The following is a 25,226-nucleotide window of genomic DNA, read 5'->3' on the forward strand; positions in this document are numbered from 1 at the left end:
GTAGCTCGCTGGATGCTCTCATTACATTTGGTCCTTTTTCATCTGTTACTCAAATAGCAGTGCTACTTGATAATTTTTTTTGTCTTGCATTTCCAGTAATGAAAGTAACTCTGAGCAATCTTTTAGAGGTTTGAATTCAAAAGAAAAGAGGGGTTTTTAATTAAAATATTAAGTGCTGCCTGCATTTATGTTTGTCATCTGTGTAACGTTCATTTTCATGCTCATTCCCTTGCAGTATGAGAGCGTTGTTATGCAATGATTATTCCCAATGCTAGGCTATCAACAGGAGTGTTTTGAGATAAACGATGTATTTACAATAGGAACTGTAGTGGTGTCTTCTGGTTTGGAAGATGTTGGCTTTTGTGTTATTATTCTGCTCAGGAATGAGCCTGTCTTTCTATGCCTACTGGAGTATTGCAGTAATTTTCTCAGTGACTGCACACAGAATTGGCCCTCTCCTCATGTCATCACCAACTGAGGTAAGGTTCTCTACTTTTTCCATAACCCTACTTACTTTGTTCACTCATTTGTTCATTCAATCATTCACTCTCTCATCTAGCAACCACTAGCAACATTCTTTTAAATAATGTCTGAGAAAGAGCTCTGGCAATAGACTATCTCATCAAACAATTAATCTATGAATTTGCAGGGAAAAAAATAATGTATAGTAACATGAAAAACTAAAACCATTAGATATATCTAGGTGGTATTTCCATTGATTTTAGGCTGAGTGGTTTAGATTATGAAATACATAGGCACTAACCTACTAAGCCTCTTCTTCATGAAACACAAATTAAATAGGAAAATATTTATCTCTTCCATTTCATTTGATGATTAGAGTAGAATGACCACAGCTTTAAAACAAACCAACAAACAAACACTAAATCTATTTGTAAAGATCATCTCTGAAATAGTGGGTAAAAGTCAGGAAATTACATGAAGACATGAGAGAGATAGTTTGGGGGGTAATAATGGTACTCCACTGGATCATAAAAGGCATACTTCATATATATATATATATATATATATATATATTCTCATACAAAACTAGATGCGGTGGGAATAAGACTAGTTCATAGAAATACAATACATTCTAGCAACAGGAGTTTTTAATTCTTGTATTCTTGCTTTTTACCTTGAATTTCAGGAAATTCAGCAATAAAGGTAGGAGATACACACACACACACACACACACACAGATACATATACTATCTCATAATTATCCTTTTACGAGTTTTGTGGCCACATCACAGATCTGGTAAATGCTCTATTCTAGATATGCTTTTCTGAATGCTTTATTCTGAAAGGTGTTATTTAGAACTGGTGATAATTATTAGCTCTAATTCTGCCTTCTATAGCCTATGAGACTTGGAATAACAAAGAAATAGCTTATGGAGATTTAAGATACCTCCAAATATTCAGATTGGCCTTCTCTTTCCCTTAATATATAGTGTTAGGCTTTCTTTAATTTTTCCTTATTTTCAAAGGGGGAGACTTAGAAAATATAACTCTACAGGTTCAGGAAGGTAAAGGATAATGATGATTTGTAGTTTCTCTGGACCCAAATACAGAACATTTAAGGTTCTCATTCTAAGTTGAGTCATTGAAGACAATTAAACCATAATCTTTGTACTACTATACTTTTAATAGATGAAGATTTTTTTTAAATATTAAGTTCTAATGCAAGATATTAGAGTTTGTTTAAGAGGTTAAGGTTAAACAATGTTGAATATAAATGTACTAAAGAATCCTCGTAATCCTTCTGGTGCAAATTAATATATTTTTAAAGGTTTCTCATGGAATCTGCTTGGTATAATAAATAATCTGGATTTGAATCCAGGCTTTATTAATTACTATCTCTGTGACCCTCAACGCCCACACACACATGCACAAACATATAGACACATACCTAGTCTTTTAGCTCAAAGATTTATGGAGGCAAATTTTTACCACCTTAAAAAATATTTTGTAGTGGTCCTTTCTTTTGTTTTTGTTTTATAGGGTCAATGAAGATAGCCCTTATAGGAGATAGGTCATCACAAAATCAACACGTCTTATTTTTTCAGACTGTTTTCTAGAAAGAGTAATTTTATTGATGTTGAATTGGTAGAGCCATGGCATCTATACTTCCAATTTATTCTTTTGTTTATAGTCTCAACTGGGCTCATTGCCAAGATTATGTTTCCCAGGCTCCCTTGTAACTAGATGTTTAAATGTGACTGAGTTCTAGCCAATAAAATGCAAGGTCTCTGTCGAGTCCATATAAATATCTCATTTATAATCCTCCCCACTCATTTCCTACTTCTGCTGGTGGAACTAGAAGAGGCCTCCGGGAAATCTTGAGGATCACAAACTGAATATGGCAGAGACACAAGGTATTAGGAGTCTGGATCACTGAACTTTGCCTGAAGGAGAGTTGCCCAACCAAGAATGCTCCCTTACCTGAACAAGAAGCAGATATCCTTTGTATTAAGCCTGCATTGCCTTACTTAATATAATTACTTAGCACAAAGTTAAACATATAGAAAGCACTCAATAATTTTTCTCCTTTTCCCCATGTCAGCACATATTTGTTCAACACATGGACTAAATCCTGGGAAATATCTCTGAAACTTATTAACTGTAATTGTAGCTTTCTGACGTAACCAGTTGTTTACATGTATGTCTCCCATTATCACCTAAGGTACCTCTGAGCATCTTAAAAATGGACAGCTTTATTCATTGTTCTATTTCTATTGCTTTGTTCTAGATATCTGATAAATATTTTTTGAATGAAAGAAAGGAAAATATGGGGCAGGCTAGAGTTGGGCCAGATAACAAAGTATATTTAAGGCCAGAGCATGTAAAGCTCAATGGTTAAAAGTTCATATCCTTGAAATGAGAAAGCCCAAGTTTGTTGCTAGAGTTCTGAGTCAACCCCTTATTAGCTGAGGTTACTAGGCCTCTCTAAATTTCATTTCCTCATCTGTAAACTACTAAGGATAATAAGAGCACTCACAGGATTAGCTAGTGGTACTATGCTTTTTTTTTTTAATTTATTTACTTTTTAAATACATTTGTCTCTGCCTTCCCCCAGCTCTTTCCCTTGCCCCCTCCCACCTTCCCTCCCTCAGCTCTTCCCCTTTGGTTTTGTCCATGAGTCCTTGCTATATGTTCCTTGACTTTCCCCTTCCCTTCCCTTTCCCGGCCCCCCTCTTCCCTCTTGTCTCGATTTCTTTTCCTTTCAGTGTTGCTGGTCATATTTTCTTTGCATCTTTGCATTGTTGGTTAGGTTCCGCTTATAGGTGAGATCATATGGTATTTGTCTTTCGCCCCCTGGCTTATTTCGCTTAGCATGATGCTCTCCAGTTCCATCCATGCTGTCGCAAAGTTTAGTACTTCTTTTTTTCTTTCTGCTGCGTAGTATTCCATTGTGTATATGTACCATAATTTTTTGATCCAATCATCTACTAATGGGCATTTAGGTTGCTTCCAGCGGTCAGACAAGAGAAAGAGATAAATGGCATCCAAATAGGAAAGGAGGAAGTAAAACTATCATTCTTTGCAGATGACATGATAGTGTACATAGAGAACCCTGTAGACTCTACCAAAAAACTCCCCAACCTAATAAGTGAATTTGGCAAAACTGCAGGATACAAAGTCAACATTCAGAAATCAAAGGTGTTTTTGTACACCAGCAATGCAATAGAAGAAGAAGAAATCAGAAAAAAAATACCATTCGATATAGCACGAAAAAAGATAAAGTACCTAGGGATAAATTTAACCAAAGACACAAAAGACCTGTATGCAGAAAACTATACAACATTGAAAAAAGAAATTAAGAAAGACACAAATAAATGGAAGCATATACCGTGCTCATGGATTGGAAGAATTAATATCCTCAAAATGTCCATACTACCCAAAGCAATTTATAGATTCAACGCAATCTCTATTAAGATACCAATGACGTATTTCACAGAAATAGAACAGACATTTCAAAAATTTATATGGAACCATAAATGACCCCGAATAGCCACAGCAATTTTGAGAAAGAAACACAAAGTAGGAGGGATCACAATACCGGACATCAAACTCTACTACAAAGCTACCATACTCAAAACAATCTGGTACTGGCACAAGAACAGACCCATAGACCAGTGGAACAGAATAGAAAGCCCAGAAATAAGCCCAGGTCTCTATGGACATCTAATATTCGACAAAGGGGGCAGAAGCATAAAATGGAGCAATAACAGCCTCTTCAACAAATGGTGTTGGGAGAGCTGGATGGCTACATGCAAAAAATTGAAATTGGATCATCAGCTGACACCATACACAAAAATAAACTCAAGATGGATATTATGTTACTGTTACTAAAAATAATAAGGGAATTTGTAGCTGCACAAAGATTCCAGAGAAGGTAGGTACATTCTTTAAAAGTTTTGCAGTGATGAGGATTTGTTTCTCAGGTTCTGCCAGTAAATATCACGTGCTTTAAAAGAACAAAACTCTAATAGTCAAGCAGGAGATTACTAAGCAATTACTCATCCTTACCCCAAAACAGTGTTTCTTAATGTCACAGGGACTTTTATGCATCTAGGAAACACTTTTACTTTTTGAAATTTAGAGCAAAACAGACTCATGCATGAAACTTAAAAGTACAACAAACAACAAGAAAAAAATCAAGTGAAATAAATGAGAAGCAGTTTTTCATTGAATCAGACCTGCCAAAGAATAAAATAGGTATATGTGACATAATCACTTCTTGCTGCTAAGAGAACATTGGCAGTGCTAGCATAGTTTGAAATCTAAATAAAGATATTAAAAGTAGAAAAAAGAGGTGACATTTCAGAAGAGTATATGATTATGCAGTATAAGAGTTGTTTAAATATCAACCTTACAAATAATTTAGAAAGCATTTAACACAAAAACAATCAGAGATTTAAAAATATAAAATCCTTAGGTGAAGACAAGCTAGGTGGTTTTTAAATAGTATAAATTCTAGGGAAAATGGGTAAGACAATTCTGTGTTTATCACCTCTATTCTTTTTAATTTTTTTTTCTTTTCTAAAAAAAGAAAAAAGTAAGAAATGGGCATTTACTCTTAAAGCCCTTGTACTCAGAATCTCCACTCAATGTGCATTTTTCTCTCCTCCTTTCTACAAAGTAGAAAAACTGTTCAGAATAAAAAATGACAGATGCCTGATTAGGAAAAGTCAATTCTATATAAGGAAGTAGAAGATAATGGTGTTTCAAGATTCTTGAATAACAGAGATAGATGAAAATTTTAAGGCAAACACAGTTGGTTTCAAATCCTAGCTCTACCGCATGTTGATTGTGGGTTATTTCCTCCCAGAGAGCGTCAGTTAATTCATCTATAAAAATGGGATAATACTATATAACAGATTTAGTATATAAAAATATTTACAAGTATTCTTGCTTTTTGTCTCCAAGCTATGAAAGACCTCCCTTGCCCTTGCCCAAGACCAAACAGAATGTTAGTGGCAGAGACAAGATGAAAGCCAGTATCCCAAAGGCCAGACCAGGGCTATATTTTCTCCTTACCAAATTGGCATTTTGCAGCACTATTTGTCAACTGGACATTTAAATTTTACTGATCATTTCTCTGATGTACTAGGTTAAATGTTGACAGATAGACCACAATACATCCTAATCTCTTAAGAGTTAATTTATTCACAAGTAATTGTAAAGCGCCCTCTATGTGTCAGGCACTATTCTAACTACTGGCAATAGACTGGTAGTTCTTGGACACCAGTTGTGTGTGTGTGTGTGTGTGTGTGTGTGTGTGTGTGTGTGTGTATGTGTATACATATATATATATATATATATATATATATATATATATATATATATATCAGATAGTGCTAATTAGAGAATTAAAATAGGAGGCTTTGTTAGAAAGGTGAATCTGTTAGAAAAGATTTTTAAGGAAAGCCTCTGGGGAGATAATATTTAATCTATGATATGAGCTACATGATGAAGTTAAGCCATGCAGAAGGATCTAACATTGAACTGGTAAAGGGCTAAACTTAGCCTGTTTAAGAAACAGAGAGAGGTCAAGCAGAGTGGCCAGGGACAGGGTGGTATCAGATAAAAATGAGAGACATGGAGAGATACTATTCGTCATACTATAGGGATTTCTAAGCCAAAGTAAGAGTTTGGATTTCATTCTATGTGCTATAAGAAGACACTGGAAGGTCTTGGCAGGAGGCAGCATCTTAAACAGACATGGATCTATATGAGAAAATGAGAGAAAGCTTCAAAGAGAGGTCCCTGGTAAGATGAGAAGAATTTTGTGAAGGGGTGGGGGAAGAGAACAGGGTATCTAGCAATGTTTTTACTGGCTATAATCTCTCTTTTCTAGAGTGAAACTTCAAGCCAGTTTGAATATTGTCTCAACAAAATGAAAGTGAAATAACAATAAATAAGAGCCGCTGCATAAATTTCATTCCCAAAGACAAATGGAATGAACTTTACTGAAGACATTGGAAGGGAGAGAAGCAGGAGTGGGTTACTTTGTAGGACACAAAACAAAATAAAACAAGGTAGCCTCAAAAATACCCTTTCAGAATAAGAACTTCTCTAAAGCTCCTCATCCTAGAAAGCTGCTCATTTCTTCCCTTTTTTTCCTAGTCATACCTCTCTGCCTTGTCCCTACTCACAGTACTTCACAAATGTTTTGTTCCTCTCCCAGTCCTAGAACTTCTCCATAGGGCCTTCTCACTCTTTCCTATGCAGATCAATTAAGTCATATTTAGATCCCAAACTGAGCTCCAACAGGGCTCCAACTCATGGACACAAAAGTTCTTCCCCGAGAATGCCCTGTATCAGTAAGTGCAAAAATGGAGCTGGTAGGTAGGAAACTCTGATTGCCTGGTAATAGCAATACATACATACATACATACATACATACATACATAAGGGATTCTACACACATTGACTCAACGGACCATTACAGTAGGCAGCATTATAAGATTGTGCCCAAGATTCCTGTTCCCTATAAAATCTGCTTCTCTTGAATGTAGATAGGACTTAAGATTATGATGGTATGTCCTTCTGATGATTAGGCTACATTAAATGGCAAAGATGAAGGGATATTGCAGATGTGGTTAAGATTCTTAATCAATGGACTTTGAGTTAATCAAAAGGGAAATTATTGTGGCAGGAGCTAACATAGTCAGGTTAAACTTGTGATAGAGAATTAGACCCTGCAGGAAGGGTGACATCTGAGCAAGAGACATTTGCCTGTTGGTCATGAAGAAATGAGCTGTCATGTTGTGACAGGACCCATGAGAAGGACGTGTGGCCAGGATCTAGGGGCTGAGAGGAGTCCCAGGCTGACAACGGGCAAGAAAATGGGGTTCTCAGTTCTCCAATCAACTAAAGTCTGGCAACAACCACATGAATTTGGAAGAGAACTAAGCTCCAGGGAGAAACGCAGCCCAGTCATCACCTTGACTGCAGCCTGGTGAGACCCTGCACAGAGGATTCAGCCTCAGTCTCTGCCTGGACCCCTGACCCATGAAGCATTTGAGATAATAAATGTCTTATTTTAAACTGTTCAATTTGTCATAATTTGTTATGCAGCAATAGAAACACTAATATAATCTGTTGATAGCATTCCTAGACCTATTTCATTAGTCTTGTTCTGTGATTATTTTTACTTTTTCCATAACCTTCCTTCCTCTGCCTTAAGCAGAATTTTTTTAATCTCTACCTTAGCATTTTTTACACTTACTATTATTGATTTAACTTAGCCACTTGATGGCCTATCATAATCATTTTCTAACTGAATTTTCTAAGCATTGTATTTCCCAAGGCCAGTCTTTTCATCCAGATTTTTCTTCAACTTTACATCTGCCTTTTAAAATCATATTTATCTTTCTAAGCATAACTTAAAGGCCACTTCTACCATGAAGCCTCATCTAATTACAGTTGTGACCACTTGTTCCAAACTCCTTTAACACTTGCTTGATGCATATTTATGTTGCTTTCTTACCTTGTTTTGTAGTTATTTGAATAATGTTTTCTATCTTCAATTGGACTGCAAGCTCTTTGATAACAGGATTCACATTTTTTCACTAGCACCAAATACAGTCAGTCTTTGTTATTTGCAGATTCATTCTGTATTTGCAAATTTATTTGTAACTCCAAAATAAATATGCATGGCACTTTCACAGGCACTCAGCGACACATAGATGCACAGAGTGACAAAGCTGCCTAATGCACACATCGCCAGCTGAGATGGACAAAGGCAATCCTCTGCTTTCTTGTTACGTCTCTCATACTAAAACAACTGTTCATTTTGCAGTTTACTAAGTGCCCCATTTTTGCATTGTTGTGCTTTTTCTTGGTGATTTGGCTGTTTAAAATGTCCCCTAAGCATAGTGCTGAAGTGCTGTCTAGTGTTTGTAAGCACAAGAAGGCTGTGATGTGCTGTGTGGAGAAAATGCTTGTGTTAGATCAGTTTGGCTCAGGCATTAGTTATGGAGCTGTTGGCTGTGAGTTCAATGATAATGAAGCAACTCTGTATACTAAAGAAATTGTCCTTAAACAGAAACAAACATAAAATAAGGTCATGTATTGATTAGTTGACAAAAATGTGACCAGATGATTGTAGGAACCCAACCTTGTATTTCTCCAAGGAGCAATAGTTCAGTATTCACTAATGTAATGTTTGCAGCAACTCTATAGAACATAACTACTGCAGATAATCAGAATCAGTTTACTTAGTACATGTGTTCATTGCCCCCTAAGAATTCCCAAATGTGCCCTGTTTTCTCATATTACAATCACTATCCATCTGACTATCCATTAAATATTTATTTATTCCTTCCTCTCTGCCAGACACTGCTTGATGCTGAAGATGCAATGGCAAACAAGAGAGACATTATCTTTGTTTTGAAGAACCTCACAGCCCAGTAGGAAATAATATAGAATGGTACATGCTACCATGCAGAAGACAGAGCACTTCTGGAAGTTCACAGGAGAAAACCAAAATTAGAGAAGGATGTCAATATCTTCTGAAGGAATAATAAATAAAAAGTAACCTAGTGAAGGGTGGTGGCAGAAGAAAGTGAGGGTAAAAGTTCCTAACTATGAAAGAACTTTGCATGAGTAAAAAGTTGAAAAAATTCTGGAGTAAATGGACTGTAGGAATTCAGAAAGAAAGAGTGGTATGGGTTAAAGCTAGAGCTATTGAAAAGACATAGTATACTTTTATAAATGCTCTTCTTTTGCAGAGGAAATGTTCATTAAAAGAATTATCAAAAATAACAAAAAAATAATGACTAAATTAATAGACTGAATTTCATACAAACACCTGAGAGATATGATTTTCAAATTGTAGAAATTGCTTATTAAGATATATATACACACATATATACATATAAATACATATATATATACACACCACTAGTTAAATTAGATGTTTAAATAGTAAACTTAAAACACTTGAAAAGTTAAAAATCAAAACAAAACAAATAGGCAACACAACAACCTGGTAAAACATTTGTAAAGCTTTTTTATGTTATAGAATGACTCAATTTAAAGTGTCATGCCAATACTCAATTTTCCATCAATGGTATAAATTAATTCACTATCAATATAGCTTTTCAAAGCACATAGTCTTCTCGTGGTTTATAAAACATTAATATATGTGACAGACTTACCATGCAACAATAATTTGTATTTAATTCTAGAATTGGTGAATTTTTATTTCTTCTGTTTCTATAAAAATCATCAAAATAGGCTATTCCCCACTCCTTAAATCTTTATAAAATAGTTGTGTTTATCCTGTTATTTTCAATGTTAATTGTGTGGTCTTATATTTAAACCTTTTGGTTTTAATTTTGTTTTTTCATGTGGTAATGACTTTTAGGTAAATATCTTTCAAAGTGGTTACAATAGTTTTGTTTCTCAGCATGTGGAATATTAACTATTCGCATTCATGCTTTGCTAAGCTCTCCTGAATAGAGAACTTCCTGTTCCTAACTCAGATCACCTGGCCTGTGAACACAGTTCTTGTGAAATTAAATTACTATTACAATTTCCATAACTGATATTAAACCTGATATTAACTAAATACTTACAGTTACTCTAGTGAAAATATCAAAGCATATATCCTACTTAAGGGGCTATACACAATAGATATATTAAGGGGATATGTATAAATTAAAAGACAGGAAAAAAGAAAGAAGGAAGATACTGTATTCAGACTACTAATCATTGATTTCTCCTGAGTCTCAGGAAACTTAATTCATGTTTTGTGATTTAAGTAGATAAGAATACATAAAAGAGTGCATACTTAAATTAATTTTTTGAATGTATGTTATAGGATACTGATTTTTTGGGCAGAGTATTAGGGAAAATTAGTGTTTTTAATTGTGTATTCTACAACATAATAATTTTATGTGGAGTTAATGAATTTAGCTTGCAAAAGAGAAAAAGGATTCTTTAAAGGACCAAAGATGATTTAAAGAAGTGCTGAGCTGGAAAGGAAAATTTGATCTTTAACAAGAGACTGATCATACCTGAAGTATGAAAGGAAACAATAAGACAAAAAGAGTTTTCACTTACATGACAAAATAAAAAATAATGACACTATTTAGAATTGCATGAGGGAGAATGTGATTTCAAGAAATAATTGGTAAATCAAGCAAAAATAAGTGGGTCTTAATGTTTACCACTGCATTTTTATAACAATGTATTTTATAATACTGCAAATTAAGAGAACATTGAACACTTCAATGTTAATTCTATACATTGTGAAATATTAAAATGGAAAAGTGTGGAGATAATAAAATGATTATGAAAGGACAGTTATAAATTATTAAATGTGAAAAAGTATGTAATTCATATGAACATTTCATGAATATATTAATAAGTTTAGAAAGATAAGGCAAAAATACTAACAGTATTATATCTAAATAAATACATGGCATATTTCTGATTCTATTTGATATTTATTTTAACTTAGATGATTTTTATTTTCTATTTTTAATTTTTATTTTTAGTATTTAATGATCAAATGTTATTACATATATGTAAAATACAAACTTTTGTTAATATCGATCACTTTTTATTTTCACATATGTTCTTTTTTCACTTCCTCAAGTGACTTGTTTTGTTGGGAAGCGACTGGAATACAGAGGTGTACTTTCATGAGATTTAAGGATGAACTTTCATAAACTGTTCCAGCAAGAGAAGAAATTTATAAGGACTTCTAAAAATTCAACCTTCAAAATCAGCTTCTAAACTACTTACGGAAGAGTTCACTTGGGCATGCAATTACCCATTGCAGGTCTAATTGCCTATTTGCATGCACAATTTAGAATGGCACAGTTGAAATTTTGTCCCAAGCTCTCCAACACTAATTTTCTCCTTTGAAATTGGCATTTCAAAGAACATCAGGTGGCTAAAACCCTACATTTGTTATTTATTCCAACGGGAAGAGAACTTTTTTCCTTTCCAAATTGAAGTGGTTTAAAAATTAAATTAAAGGATGAAATGGCTAAGACAAGGATACAAAGAAATATACTTCCTTCCACACAATCAAGAGTAGAGTCTTGTTTGGCTTGAAAGGAGTTATAAGAGATCGGTTATCCAGTTAGCAAGGCTGCCCCTACTTCTGCTTGGAGAGGAAAATATATTTAACCATCCTGTAGTTTTATGCCTCTCTCCCCCTCTGTAAAAATGGGGATAATAACATACATTTCATTGGGTAGTATTGAGAATCAGAGCTGAAAACAATATAAAAAATTACATAGTAGGTCCTCACTATTAGACCTTTCTGGGTTTCCCTCTTCATTTTCTGTACCTATTGTCTCTCACCTTCATAGGTAACAATACATGGAACTGATTTATACCAGCCTCTAACTGAAAGGCTTAATAAGTGGTAGAAGAGAGTCCTCTCTTCCTTCACAAGTCATTTTTGTGGGTATTAATTGTAGGGATTGTAAACAGATATATGTATGAATTTCATAGACTTATTGTATTGTTTAATAGAGTGGTTATCAATAGCTGCATCATTGGGAAAGAAGAAGGTGAAGTCCCTACTGACGCCCACTGTGAAATTTAGCAATAAAAAGTGAGGAGACAGAGCGTCAGTCATTGTCACAAATGGGCAGGCAGCAAAGGCACAAAACAGCAGAGCCTATGACAAACATTTTGTAGGGAAGACACAGCCAAGCAAAATAATATAACCAGAGATCAGGTAATCAGCTGGCACTTCATAGAAGCAGAGAAACAGGATGGTGTCACTTTTACCATAGAGGCCACAATAAATATCCTGATCACTTTTTTCCTTGGATCCAAAATGACAGTTTAAGTGTCAATGAGGTTTCACTTTAAGTTACAGGTTTATTTCTGAGTGCCCAGGGTGTTCCTGTTGATATTATTATTATCATTGTTATTTCTGCATTTATCTCTGTAGCGAATCCCCAGTACCTGAGGTGATCTGAGTGAATCCCTGTTGCTTGAAAACAAAATCGCCAGGATAACCAGGAGTCATTACCTGTATCATCCCTATTCAAAGATCTTTTTCCACTCTCCATTATGTGTCAATGAATTTCTGCAAAGGTGGCATTTGCTAATTATGGGTCTGGTTTACAATGGCTTGCAGCAGGGCTTCTCTGTCCCTGGGGCAAGAGTGCATTGCTGCCCTTGTGACTTCGGGGGCCAGCACGTGCAGTGATCGCTGCAGAGGAGAAAGATCTTTGAAGTTTTGCGTTATTTTACCAATTCATATGATCTTCATGTTTTTCCATAATATGGCCATGCTTGTTTCACTATAAAAAAATGTTTATTCCATGGAATACTTCTAACACATTGTCATGGACATTATTTTGAAAGACACAACATTAAGGTGTAAAACCCTTTAAAAAATGTAGACAGTTTTACCATAGGCATCATGGATGGAAAAAGAAGCAAAGCCTTTAATAGCTGAAAGCACTTAGTTAAAATGGTATAAATCCAAATGAAAAAAACTGGCATTTGCCAGAAACCTGACTTGAACACCTATCAAAGAAATTTACAGATCACCTGAGATACAAATTCATCTACAGATTACACTATTGTTATTTCTAGATTTGGGTCTAAACCAATGGCTTTCTAGCATTTTGTCACTGACTCACTATACATTTTACGTATCAACCCAGTATATACATCCACACACCTAAGCCAAAATTTAATGAAATAATAGGGTTATCTTATTACCTATAATACACTATCAATATGTTCTATCCTAGTTTTATTTTCTAAGACACGCTGGTCAGGACCCACTAAACTGATTCCACAGACCAAGACAACATGACTCACAGTTTGAAAAACTCTGTATTAGACAATGTTCCCTCATGCTTCATACAAGCACCATGTACATATAGGAATGACACAGATGTGAATTGAATAGGGAAAGCAAGCTTAAAAGAGATGTGCAACCTCCCCCAATGAGTTACAAAGTCTAGTAGGACAGTATTTAAAGGATCAGACTTTTCTTTTCCTTATGAAAGTCATAACATACAAAGTTCTACAGGAAAACCTGCTTCTCTCTCCAACTGACTCTCCTCCAACTGTATTTGCTGCATCTCCTCCAACTGACTCTCAAACTTAGGCCCCATCTCTTAGTTACAACACTTAGACACCGTGACTTGCTTTTTGAAATATTTCTAGACAATTCTCTATGGAGCGTGCCTGTGCCTTTCCCCACCCTCTTCTTTCCTCAGGGCTCTCTTTTTCTTTTCCCTGCCTCCACGCCAGGAACACATCCTGCCCCCCTTCTTTGTCCCTCAGGGCAACTGTCTCTCTCCTGCTTTTGTCTAAACTCCAGGGACCCTTCTACTACCTTTGTAACTTTCAAAATAAACTTTATCATTTGAGTTCCTTGGCTCTGAATTCTTTCAAGGAGAACTCAAGAACTGAGGTTGCTCAACCGAGTTTAACACCTGGTGCCATTTCTTCTGCACATAACAAGTCAGTTACAAATTTTTCTCAAAACCATTTGCACACAGAATCTTTAAACTTCAGAAACATAACACGTATAATGACAACAACAGCAAAATCAGACTTTAAGATGTGAAAGGGACCTAGATATTCTTCTTCATACTGTATATTTGTAGGACAAAACTAAAAACAAACCTGAATTACTGAGCAAAATAACATATGTACAAAAATTATTTTAATTTGAAAACAGTAGAAAGTCACAAGTGATAAACGGTTAAAAAGCAACTTGCTATTCTGTCACATTATTTTGAAGTATATGAAAGCAAATGGGAAACACTCACTTTTCTCCCTCCAGTTATAAACTTCAGAAATAATTATATTAACACTTTGATACATAAACTTGCAGCTTTGATTATTCAATCATATATTAGCCTATGGGTGTTATATTGAGAGAAATAATTTCACACGCACATATATATACCTTTAAATTTTGGCTATATAGTCCCCACTTGATTTTTACACACACACACACACACACACACACACACACACACACATCTTTGAGGTTAGTGCTTATACATGTACTCCATTGACAATTACCAGCTGATAGTCATTGAAGTTTCTCACTGTTTTCAACATTATCACAGTGCTTCAATGACTCTCTTATCTGTGTATATATTAAGGACAGAGATATTACTGTGATAGATTCCTAAAAATGAGAATTGGTATTTTAATTTTTAATGAGGCCACAAATTGCCCTCCAAAATATTTTTTACAATGTATACTTTCACTAATAGCATCCAGAATTGCCTATATCCCAGATAACTGTCAACATTGATATTATCAACATTTAAAACTTTTTGTAAATTTTATGAACAAAATACGCTTGTCTCATAATTTAATTTTGTATTTTTGTGAGTTTTGCAGTGAGTTTAGGCTTTTCATGTCATTTGTATTTCATTTTACTAGTTCATATATGTTACCCATTTTTCTTTTTGGCTGTTTTCCTTCCTTAAAAATGCATTTATAGAAAAAAAACGTGGTAAAGCCTTATATCTACTCTATATGCTTCATTTCCCCTTCCGCATGTTATTGTCTTTTTGACTTTGTGTATAGTGTTCAGTCACAGAAGTCTTTTATATTTAAATGTGCTTATTAATAGACATGCAGTTAAATGTGTTGCTATTTTGTTGAATTGCTATTTGTATCATGCTAAAATAGACTATCCCACTTTAAAGTTAAAAAGTGGGCTTGTGGCTTTAAAAATATACTTGTACAGCAGTATATTTTTAAATGTAATACTCTTGATATTTATTTTTATATAACTGAGCCAATTTCAGTGATTTATATTTTGCTAGAAAATCATTCATTGTATAAACTTCAAATTTATTTGCATATTTATAGAAATAAAATTCTTAGTTTTATTTACTCTCATTTGTATCCATACATATATCTCCAACTTTTTATTCCTATTATTGCATATTTTTGCTTTTTAAAATTTTCTAAGTCAAGCTTACTAGGTGCTTATTAGTTTTCTCATGATTTTTTTTCAGAAATATATTTTACTATTATCATTCACATGTTTTATTTGACTTTTATGATATATTAGCTTATTTTACCTTTATTAACACTTTTCCTTTTTTATCTTTTTTTTGTTTCTTTTCTAGTTTATAAAGTTGAATTTTAGTTTATTTCTTTGGAATAATTTTATTGAAGCATATCAAAAGTCATATAAAACTATAAATTTTACTCCACATACAAATACAGTTACATCCCATAATTTTATCAACTGTAATCTCATTTCTGTTAATTTCTAAATAGTTTATATTTTTTCAAGTTTTTATTTATTTATTTTTAGAGAGAGGTAAAGGGATGGAAAAAGAGAAACATCAATGTGTGGTTGCCTCTCACGTGCTCCTCGTTGGGGACATGGCCCTTCCCCAGGCATGTGCCCTGCCTGGGAATCCAACCAGTGACCTTTTGCTTTGCTGTCCAGCACTCAATCCACTGAGCCAAATCAGGTAGGACTCTGAATAGTTCATATTTAAAATTTTTATTTCTCTTTTGAAATATCTATTGGAAGCAGCAATGAACATTTGAATTCAGGTAGGAAATTAGCTATATCTAAGCATATCACCTAAACTAGTATCAATAAAGCAGTATGAATAAACTCTTCCATTTTCCCCTTCACATGGGGAATTTCAGTGGGGTTGGTAGGAGGAAAGCAGCAGGTCCAGAGTGAAGGTAAAAAGAAAGAAGAGCAGTGTTTTCCTCAGACCTTGGCCTAAAGTCCACTGAAGGAAATACAATAGTTACTTTCAATCTTTTTGAAGAAAGATCTTTCTGCAGAAGCTGAAGGTGCTGTTTTCCCAAGCAGCTCTCTCTCCAACAGACTAACAGAAGCCAGCCAGCTCTGGAAACCCAGAAGGAAAGTACAATAGTGAGGAGAGAATGGAGCCATCCTCTCTCTGTCCTTCTGCACAGTGTGGCTACAATCTATTCAGAATTCAAGGAAAGTCTTTGATACTTCTAATTCATTCTTAGTATTACTACTTCAAATGTCTGCTTTATCTCAAGCACTGTTCTCAGCCCTGGAGAAGCAGTGAGGAGCAGTGTTTACTACATTGTAGGCTGAACAATCAGCCTGGTCAGCTCCCGCCATGTTGGACATTGGTAGGTGAGGGCAAAGGAATGCTAGCATGAGGATCTGAGATCTCCTTTCTTAGGGGTCTCAGAAGCATAAGACCATAGAAAAGGCCACAGAAGAGAACATGAGAGGACTATATATGAGCATACATAAAACATCATCCCAGAACTCCCACAAATACTTGTGTAAAATTGTAGTGGGTTTACAAAGGTTCTATAATCACAGTTTGGAGTAAAATCTAGAATTATGTGAGAAGTTACAAATTATGTGTCCCTGCATAATTTTCAGTGACTGACAAGACCATCATGTATGCATTTGCTTATTACTGACACTAGACCAACCATTAGGAAAAGGAGGCAACTTCATTTTTGTTAATGTTGTATTCTGATTTATCACCTGTGCTTATTCCAATATAATGAGAGGATTTCAACTTCATCCAAAAAACACATGTGCCAGACTTGCACATTCCTGGGACCTGTGTACACAGCATCTTATTTATTCAGTAAAACAGCTCTGTGCAGTAATTGTCATCATCCCCACTGCAGGGCAAGAATCTAAGGCTGAAGGAGATTCAATCACTGACTAAAGTCACATAACTAACGTAGTGTAGAGTCCTTTCCAAAAATTGTTCAGTATCTGTTGAACCAAGGATAATGTGAGCCACGGCTTTATTACTCATTCAGTTGCAACAATTTAAATTGAGTTTGGCTGAGTGACATCCACTGAGTAATAGAAAAGAACTTGTAATTACTACCCATTTCAGAGTAGCCTACAATAAAATATTTTTTTAAATTCTCACTTCTCACCACAGATGGTTTTGTAGAGATATAAAAAGACATAATATGTAATTAAATGGAGGGAAGCATTGTAGTGGGCATAAATAAATATGGAAGAAGCTAAGTATTAGTTTAATACAATTTTTCATTAGATTTAATCATTTATTTATTCAAATGTATGCTTGAGCAGCTCCATATTACCAGACACTATGCTAGACAGTATGATAAAATAAAATAAACCATGTTCTAAAAGAAATTTATGGTTTAAGAAGGTAGATGAGATTTGTACCCTAGATAGAAGGGACTGTCAATCATCTGGGACATGTAACAGCACAAAGTAGAAACAACACTGGAAATGTATTTCTGCCCCAATCACAGAACTGAAGTGGAGCTTTTGGCCTTCATGTTTTCTCTCTGGAACTCAGATTTTTCATCAATAAAATGAAAGGAGTGGTCCAGGGGATTGCTAAGATCTGCAGTATTTTTTGAGCATGAGAATTTGATAAATTATTTAGGAGAAACTAATTTTAGCTAGTTTGGGAAAAGCATTAAAAAAAAAAGAATTGCCTTTAAACCTATCCCAAAAAATTAATTAAAATAAATCATAACAAACAGGAGGGAACAGGAGTCAGCTTTTAAGAAACATGTTTATTACTAGAATATTCTATGAAATTACAATAATGATTTAAACACAAAACATTGCTTGGTCCTTAGTACATGTGAAGAGTGCTTTGGGAGTGGCAGCAAGTTAGAAGATCTCAGCAAAAATGTTTCAGATTAGAATTTAAATTCTCATTTCTGTATGAGCTACACATTTTCAATTTTCTAAAATAAGTATCTTTACTGTTATTTGAAAATGGTCTGCATACCAGCTTACATTCTTTTAAGTTTAATAGCAAGCTCTTAATTATGCAATTTACTGCTGTTTGACACCTTTCCTCTTATCCTATAAAACATATTTTGTTCAAGAATTCCATTTATATTGAAATCAAACTATTATCAATCTTTCTCTTGCTCACAATTTTGCAAATATGTCTTGATTGCCTATACAACACTGAAATAGTCTCATGAAAATGAAAAAAAAATCAATCAATCATCTTGGTGTCATGAAAACAGCTAGTTGACTGAGTTTTTTTAGCATTTATCCAGCTGTTACGTTATAGTAATCATCCAAAGACCTGGTGAGGATATGTATGCATGCATATGCTTTATGATGTATCATATATATTTAGATATTTTCTTTGGATATATAGATCTTGAAATTCTCCAGGTTTTATCTGTGGATTAAATTAAAATGATTACTAATAGTGCCATCTTGTGTCTGAAATTAAAAATCAAGAGGGTATGTTTATATATTACCAAATTTTCAAGCTGCAAATACACATATATATTAATCTTCTCCAAACTTCTCTTTTAGAGCGAAGCAGTTGGAGGTCTAGGCAGGTTAAGTGACTTGTTTAAAGCATTCAATCGGTGAGCAGTGCACCTGCCATTAAAACACGAGACTCCTGATTTTTGGTGGTCATTTTTAAATATATCACATTCCCAAGAGAACTCACTACTGATGACAACGTAAAAGTAATCAATTTAAGTTTTCTTCAAGTCAGACACAGATATTGCATTAATTTAGCTCTAATTTATGATTACAATAGGATTCAGTTTTGCTATTAAAATAGTTCAGAATCCTGATAGTTAATAAATGTGTATAATAATAATGTAGGCCACTATTATTAATGCTTGTCAGGGACAATTAACTTGAAGAATATTATCATATTAATTGTTTTTTACCATATTAATTTAAGAGAAATCACCTAAGATATCTTCTCCTATCTTATCAATTTTATGTTGCATTTAAGGCATGAATACACATTACTTTTCAGAAGTAATTTTTAAAAGAAGATTGAGAATAAGCAACACAATAACAGTGCAACAATAAACAATGCAATATAACAAGTTTGCTAGATCTTTTGTTCATATATTAGAAAACTGGTGTATCATATTCTTTCATGGAATTTTTATAAATCGAGGCCCCCTTGATCAGACTTTAAGTCAGGGTTTCCGTTAACAAAGGCATGTTACATATAGTTCTGAGCTGGCCATAATAAAATGTCAAAAAGAGATAGAGTACATGGTCTCCATCATGCAAGTAGACAAGTGTTCTTTAGTTATCTTTCAAATTTAAAGATGGGTTACTAACACTTGAGGAAATGTTCACGCAACTCCTGTTTTTCTTGTGGTAGTGAAATGGAAAGCATTTAAAATGATGGGAAACAAAAGGAAAGCAGACAGAGTATTTCTCAGCTACTTATGATTTGCTGAGAAAATCACAAACATTCTGGTCTAATAAATTGAGACAGGGCTTTAGAGATGACCTACCTCAGCACTGAATCCCTGTGGTAGCATTGCTCCTAGCTTCCAAGTTGCCTTTCCACTTTGCCAGCCCTTCCAGTGGTAAGAACAATCTCTAAAATATCATAGATGAGTTCAAATATAATATAATGCTATATATAGGGAGAAATATTTTGAAATTAATGAGTTAATGATCACACCTCATTTGAGTTTATTTGTTTACTAAAAAGTCTAGAATAATCTTAAAAAAGGAATTATGTTTTCTGGTCATTTTTTTTTAACAGGAGCAAGTTAATGGTATTCTTTTCGAAGATTAAGATATAAAAATTTTCCAATGGTGTATTGATTGCAGTAGGAGGAGGGGAGGTGGAAGTGGAAGAAGGTATAAGGGGGGCAAATAGTAATGAAAAAATGCAAAAAGAACCCCCATAAATATATTAAAATCTTCAAATACATCTAGTTTGTGCAGAGAAATTATCTTATAGAAGCTAAAGCTACTGCAAAGTAGAAATTAGCAACCATTTTCCTTAGGTGCCTCTATCTTAGGTACATAGTCATATTCGGAGAAGCAAAATTTTGATCATAGAGTATGAAAAGGAAAGGAGGATGAAGGGAGGGAGGAAGGGAGGAAGGAAGGAAAGGAGGAAGGAAGGAAGGAGAAAAAGAAAAAGGTACCTTGACTCGTTCCATTTTCCTTTAATAAATTTAGATAAATTCAATTGTGTCATCCTGGTTGCCATGACAGAAGTGATAATGCCAAGATTGAGTGCCTAAAACAATTCTTTAAAAAGAGATTGTAGAAAGAAAGGAAAGAAAGAAAGAGAAAGAAAGAAAAAAGGGAGAGAGAAAGAAAGGAAGGAAGGAAGGAAGGGAGAGAGAGAAAGAAAGAGAGAAAGGAAGGAAGGAAGGGAGAAGGAAAAGAAAGGGAGAGAAAACATGGAAATGAGGAACTAAGGAAGAGGAGAGTCCTCAAAGCCACAGCAAGGTTTATAGAATGCCCCACAAAACAGTGGTCAAACTCAAAAGGAAAATGAACAAATGACAAAATTACCATTATATAAAAAATCAGATGAATTGATGCATTATTTAAAATTGACATATTTAGCTAAGAATAAAATCCCAGCAGGATGCTTTGCTCCTGTCAGCTGCTTAGCTAATTAGGGAGGAGATTAGAGTACTAAACTTCAATAAGAACAAAATGTAGACCTAAATGCCAATCAAGTACATAGCTTAGCTTTCTGGCTTCTTTCCTAGCATTAGTCTCTATTTCAGGTAAGAATTTTGTGAGTTTTGAAAGATTTGGCTTTCTGAAGGTTGCAAAATTTCCCACAGTGACTATTAAACCTCTCTGCAAAATACAATATTTTTAAAAGAAATCACAGCTCACTCTCTTTCTGATGAAATATAAATATGATCTGCAAATGTGATATCTTCTGGGTAAAGAATAAAATAAAGGCTGTGTCAAGAACTGAAGAGATTAGTTTAATGCTATCTCAGCACTGTTAACTAACTCCTGGCATTTATAAAATATTAAGAGAAAGATTTATCTACTGAACTGAAAGGGAAACGGAAAGCTCTATACTGAGTGGAACTAAAATATTTGTCCCGGCTTAGAGATTTGATAAGTTAACATGGTTAAGAATCAGGTCTTGAATCATTTTTTAAAAAATTTAAAAAGACCGGTGTCCAGAAATATGTGGTAAATAAAAGAAAAAGAGAAAAGCTGTCTGGATCTCTCAATATAACATCTGGTTAGGTTTGATGTGATCAGATCAAGGGAAACATACATACACACACACACACACACACACACACACACACACAGCTATAATTCGAGTATAGAACAGGAGCAGAGCAGACTTTTGGACACTTTTGACAATCCAATATGAAGTCACTGTCAGCAGGACAGTTTTGTCCACTGCTATGCCAAGAGTGAGGTAATGAGTGTAACAAAAATGCTCTTGGGAGGGGCCTGAAATGCCCAAAACCACAAGTCTGGACACTTGGATAAGGACTCCATCTGGACAGGGATATACATGGATCTCTGCCCCTGGTGGGCAATAAGAACTCACAGCTCCAGCCTCTTGAGGCTCAAGCTTGGCTGCACCCGGGTCACGCTCAGAGCCCTGTCGAGTTTCCACCCCACCAGGGCATGCTACCGCTGCAGTCACCGGGCTTGAGACAAACGCTCACTTCTCTATATGTGGGAGGAAGCCAAAAGTGACGGACTTTGCTCCAGATACTTGCTCTGCTCATTTTCTTCCCTTCTATCACAGAAACTCCCCCTCCCTGTGTGCAATCTGTGTGTGACTCAATTGGCTTTTTGGGGTGGTCTCTCCCAACAAACCTGGCATTGTGGAGAGATGAAGCATGTGTGAGGGACTCCTTTCAGGGGCGCTCCTTTGTACACAACAATTGGTTTTACAAATCTCAAGTAGGTGGGAAAGGAAAGCATACAAGAGTGCTATATTTTTTAAATAAAATAGAGTATTTTAGCATCATTAGTGGATATTAATACATTTAAAGATGGTTTTTAAAAAAACCTATCCAAGCAGATTTGAAAACTAATTGTATCATCATCCCATTAAAAGTTGAAAAATGAGAAAGCAAGGGAATTTTTAAGGTGGTAATTTAAATAAAATTATGGAACATTTGTAATTTCTTCTAGCTTATGTCTATTTTATTTTTTCCTACAATAAATATTTATTGCTTTGATGAAAAATAAAATCATTATTTTAAACCAAATAAGCAAAGAAAAGGAAACAAGGAAATAAAGCTTTAAAATGGGATAATTTGAAGGATAATGGTAGATTTCCTGAGAGTCAGAGATGTGGATCACAGTGTCAGTCAATTAACAAGCAGACATGATATTACCTAACATTGATACAATGAACCTCAAGAAAGCACATCTAATCGAGACTAGATGAGAAGCAGGCAATATGCAAAAACAAGGAAAGCAGTAGGAAACGGATAAAGAGACAAAGCAAGCAAAGAGGGAAGGAGCAGGAAGAGAAACAGAAAAGTAAGGAATAAGAAAAGAATGTGTGTGTGTGTGTGTGTGTATGAAATAAAAGAAATTGTATAATTCATTATTTAGTCTCATTGAGATAATTTTAAAAATAAGTATAATACTTTATTTATTTAAAGATTAAGTTTTTACAAATTAAAGACTAGCAGAGTGCCTGGCACACAGTTGATGCGTATTGAACATGTTGGTTATTCTAATGAGTTTAGCAACCTGGTTTACTCTAAGGCACATTAGAAAATAGAAGATGGGGACAAGATAAAGCTGACAGCTATATAAAAGTAAGAGCAGGTAGTTGGGGAAAGACAGGATAGCTTTTCAAAACTGATGAAAATGCAAAAGGTGCAATACTAGTGATCACATCTATATACCTAGCCCTTGGGAAGGTACTGCTGTATTATGGCTTCCCATAATATTGAAATTCCAAATGAGGAACCAGGTAATAAGGAAAAGCATTATATTATGTACTATTTCAGTTGTTTAAGAAATCAGATATTTAACCAATTCAGTTAAATAATATAAATATAAATAAATAATATAAATATATAAATAAGTATTAAAAAATAATTCAAAAGTCAGCCAGAACAGAACACTAAAACTTTCACAAATTTTTAATAGTAAAGAGCATCGTACATTATCTGAGAAAAAGTAATTTATTATTAGCCATAAACTTTTCAAACCATATCATACAGAAATCCTAAGAAATTCAAATACGAAAAAATGTATATGTTTTTCATATACTTCTCACATTTAAAATTGATAATGCTACCTAAATGATCAACAACATGGTAAACGGCAGTGTATCCATTTTGTGGGATATAGTGAATGCACTGAAAATATCGCTCTGTTCTACTTCTTAAAAGTTACAATGATGTAAAATTAAAGTCAGAATGCAGAAAGTGTATTAACATTGATTGCAATTATATAAAATATTCAACAGATACAGGTAAGAGAGTAAGAATCTGAAAGACAATATTGATTGCACTAGAATAGTGATATATGCACATTTTATTTTCTGTTATTTCTTTCTAAAGTATTCCGTATTATTATCCTAATTTTTTTAAAATTGTATGTAGTAGAATAAGTGCTTCATTAGTCAGAAAAACCTGGGTATAAAAAGTGTGTATATGCGAGTATAGGCAAATGTACACATAAGTAAATAAAATTATTTAGAGTTTATTGGAATTTGTATAAATAAAATAATTTGGAGAACTTCCATCAAAAATATTTAAGATACTTAAAAGTAGTCATGGCCTTTAAATAAACACTTGCCAATAGTGGGATTTACTATGTGTAATTTCATGAAAGGCTTTGTTTTATTTTCTGTTATTTATTTACTTTTTAATTTGAGTCAGGAATGTGTTTATTGTGATATAAGAAGTGTGTGTCCAGAAGAAGGCAACTGTGGGAGTGTGGCCAATGCTTAGTGAAAGGACTGGGGAGGCAAGAGGATTCCTGGGGGATAAGGAGTTTGCTCTTTATCTTGTGTGTGATTTGAGACATTGATGTATTCTACCCAGAGACATAATGTGACTGTACTTGCATTTTTTAAGGTTGTTTTTTTTTTTTTCCTCACTTAAAGTCCTGATTCTGTCCCAAGTTAACCTAGAGAGAGTGTTTGCATGACTGGCTCTTTTCCACTTCTTGGGAGCTTTGCTCCAAAAGAAGAAAGTCTGACCTCCCCCAACTCCCACCCCAGGCTACAGCTGCCTCTGACTCAGTACCTCTGCGTGGCCCTCCCTGGGAGCTGGAGTTCCAGGATGGGCCCACACAGGCCTGGATAAAACTTGCAGGGACAGAGAAAAAAGTACTAAGGAGGCTGCTGTGATAGGCAGGTGAAAAACAATGATAGTCTGGGGAAAGGGTGTGGTTTGAGGTAACTAACACAACAGATTTCAAAAGCATGTAAAAGGCAAAACGGCAATCCTAACAATTTTAACTTACGTGATTTCCTGCATTCAAATGGAGGCATCATTTACATGTACATTTAATCTACCTAAAAAGACTTTCTCTTGTGTCTACCTCTTAGGTTAGACAGTGGATGTTTAATGGTTTGGTTTGGTTTGTACTGATATGTATACATAGTTTATGTTTCTAAAATAACTGAAATAATAGCATGAGAGGCATCAAACAATTTCTTATTAAATGTTTGTCTCAAGGAAATAAAGTAAAATTAAGAAAGTAAGTTTTAAAAAATTACCTGGAATGACTGAGCCAATTATGGCAAAGTCACAGAATTACAGAGATTTAATATAGATAATTTAGATAAGCAATCTACTTTGGAGTTTGATTTAACCAGGTAATTGTAACAAACCAAGAAAAGTACCTGCACAACAAAGGAAATCATGAATAAAGGAAAAGCAACCTACTGAAAGAGAGAAAACATTTGCAAATCTTATATCTGGTAAGGGCCTAATACCCAAAATATATAAAAACCTCATACAACTTGACAGAAAACAATGATTAAAAAACTAGGCAGAGGTTGTCAATAGAC

This window comes from Pteronotus mesoamericanus, unplaced genomic scaffold (assembly GCF_021234165.1).
Source record: "Pteronotus mesoamericanus isolate MK-2021 breed Mesoamerican mustached bat unplaced genomic scaffold, CSHL_Meso_final contig_33, whole genome shotgun sequence".
NCBI lineage: Eukaryota > Metazoa > Chordata > Mammalia > Chiroptera > Mormoopidae > Pteronotus > Pteronotus mesoamericanus.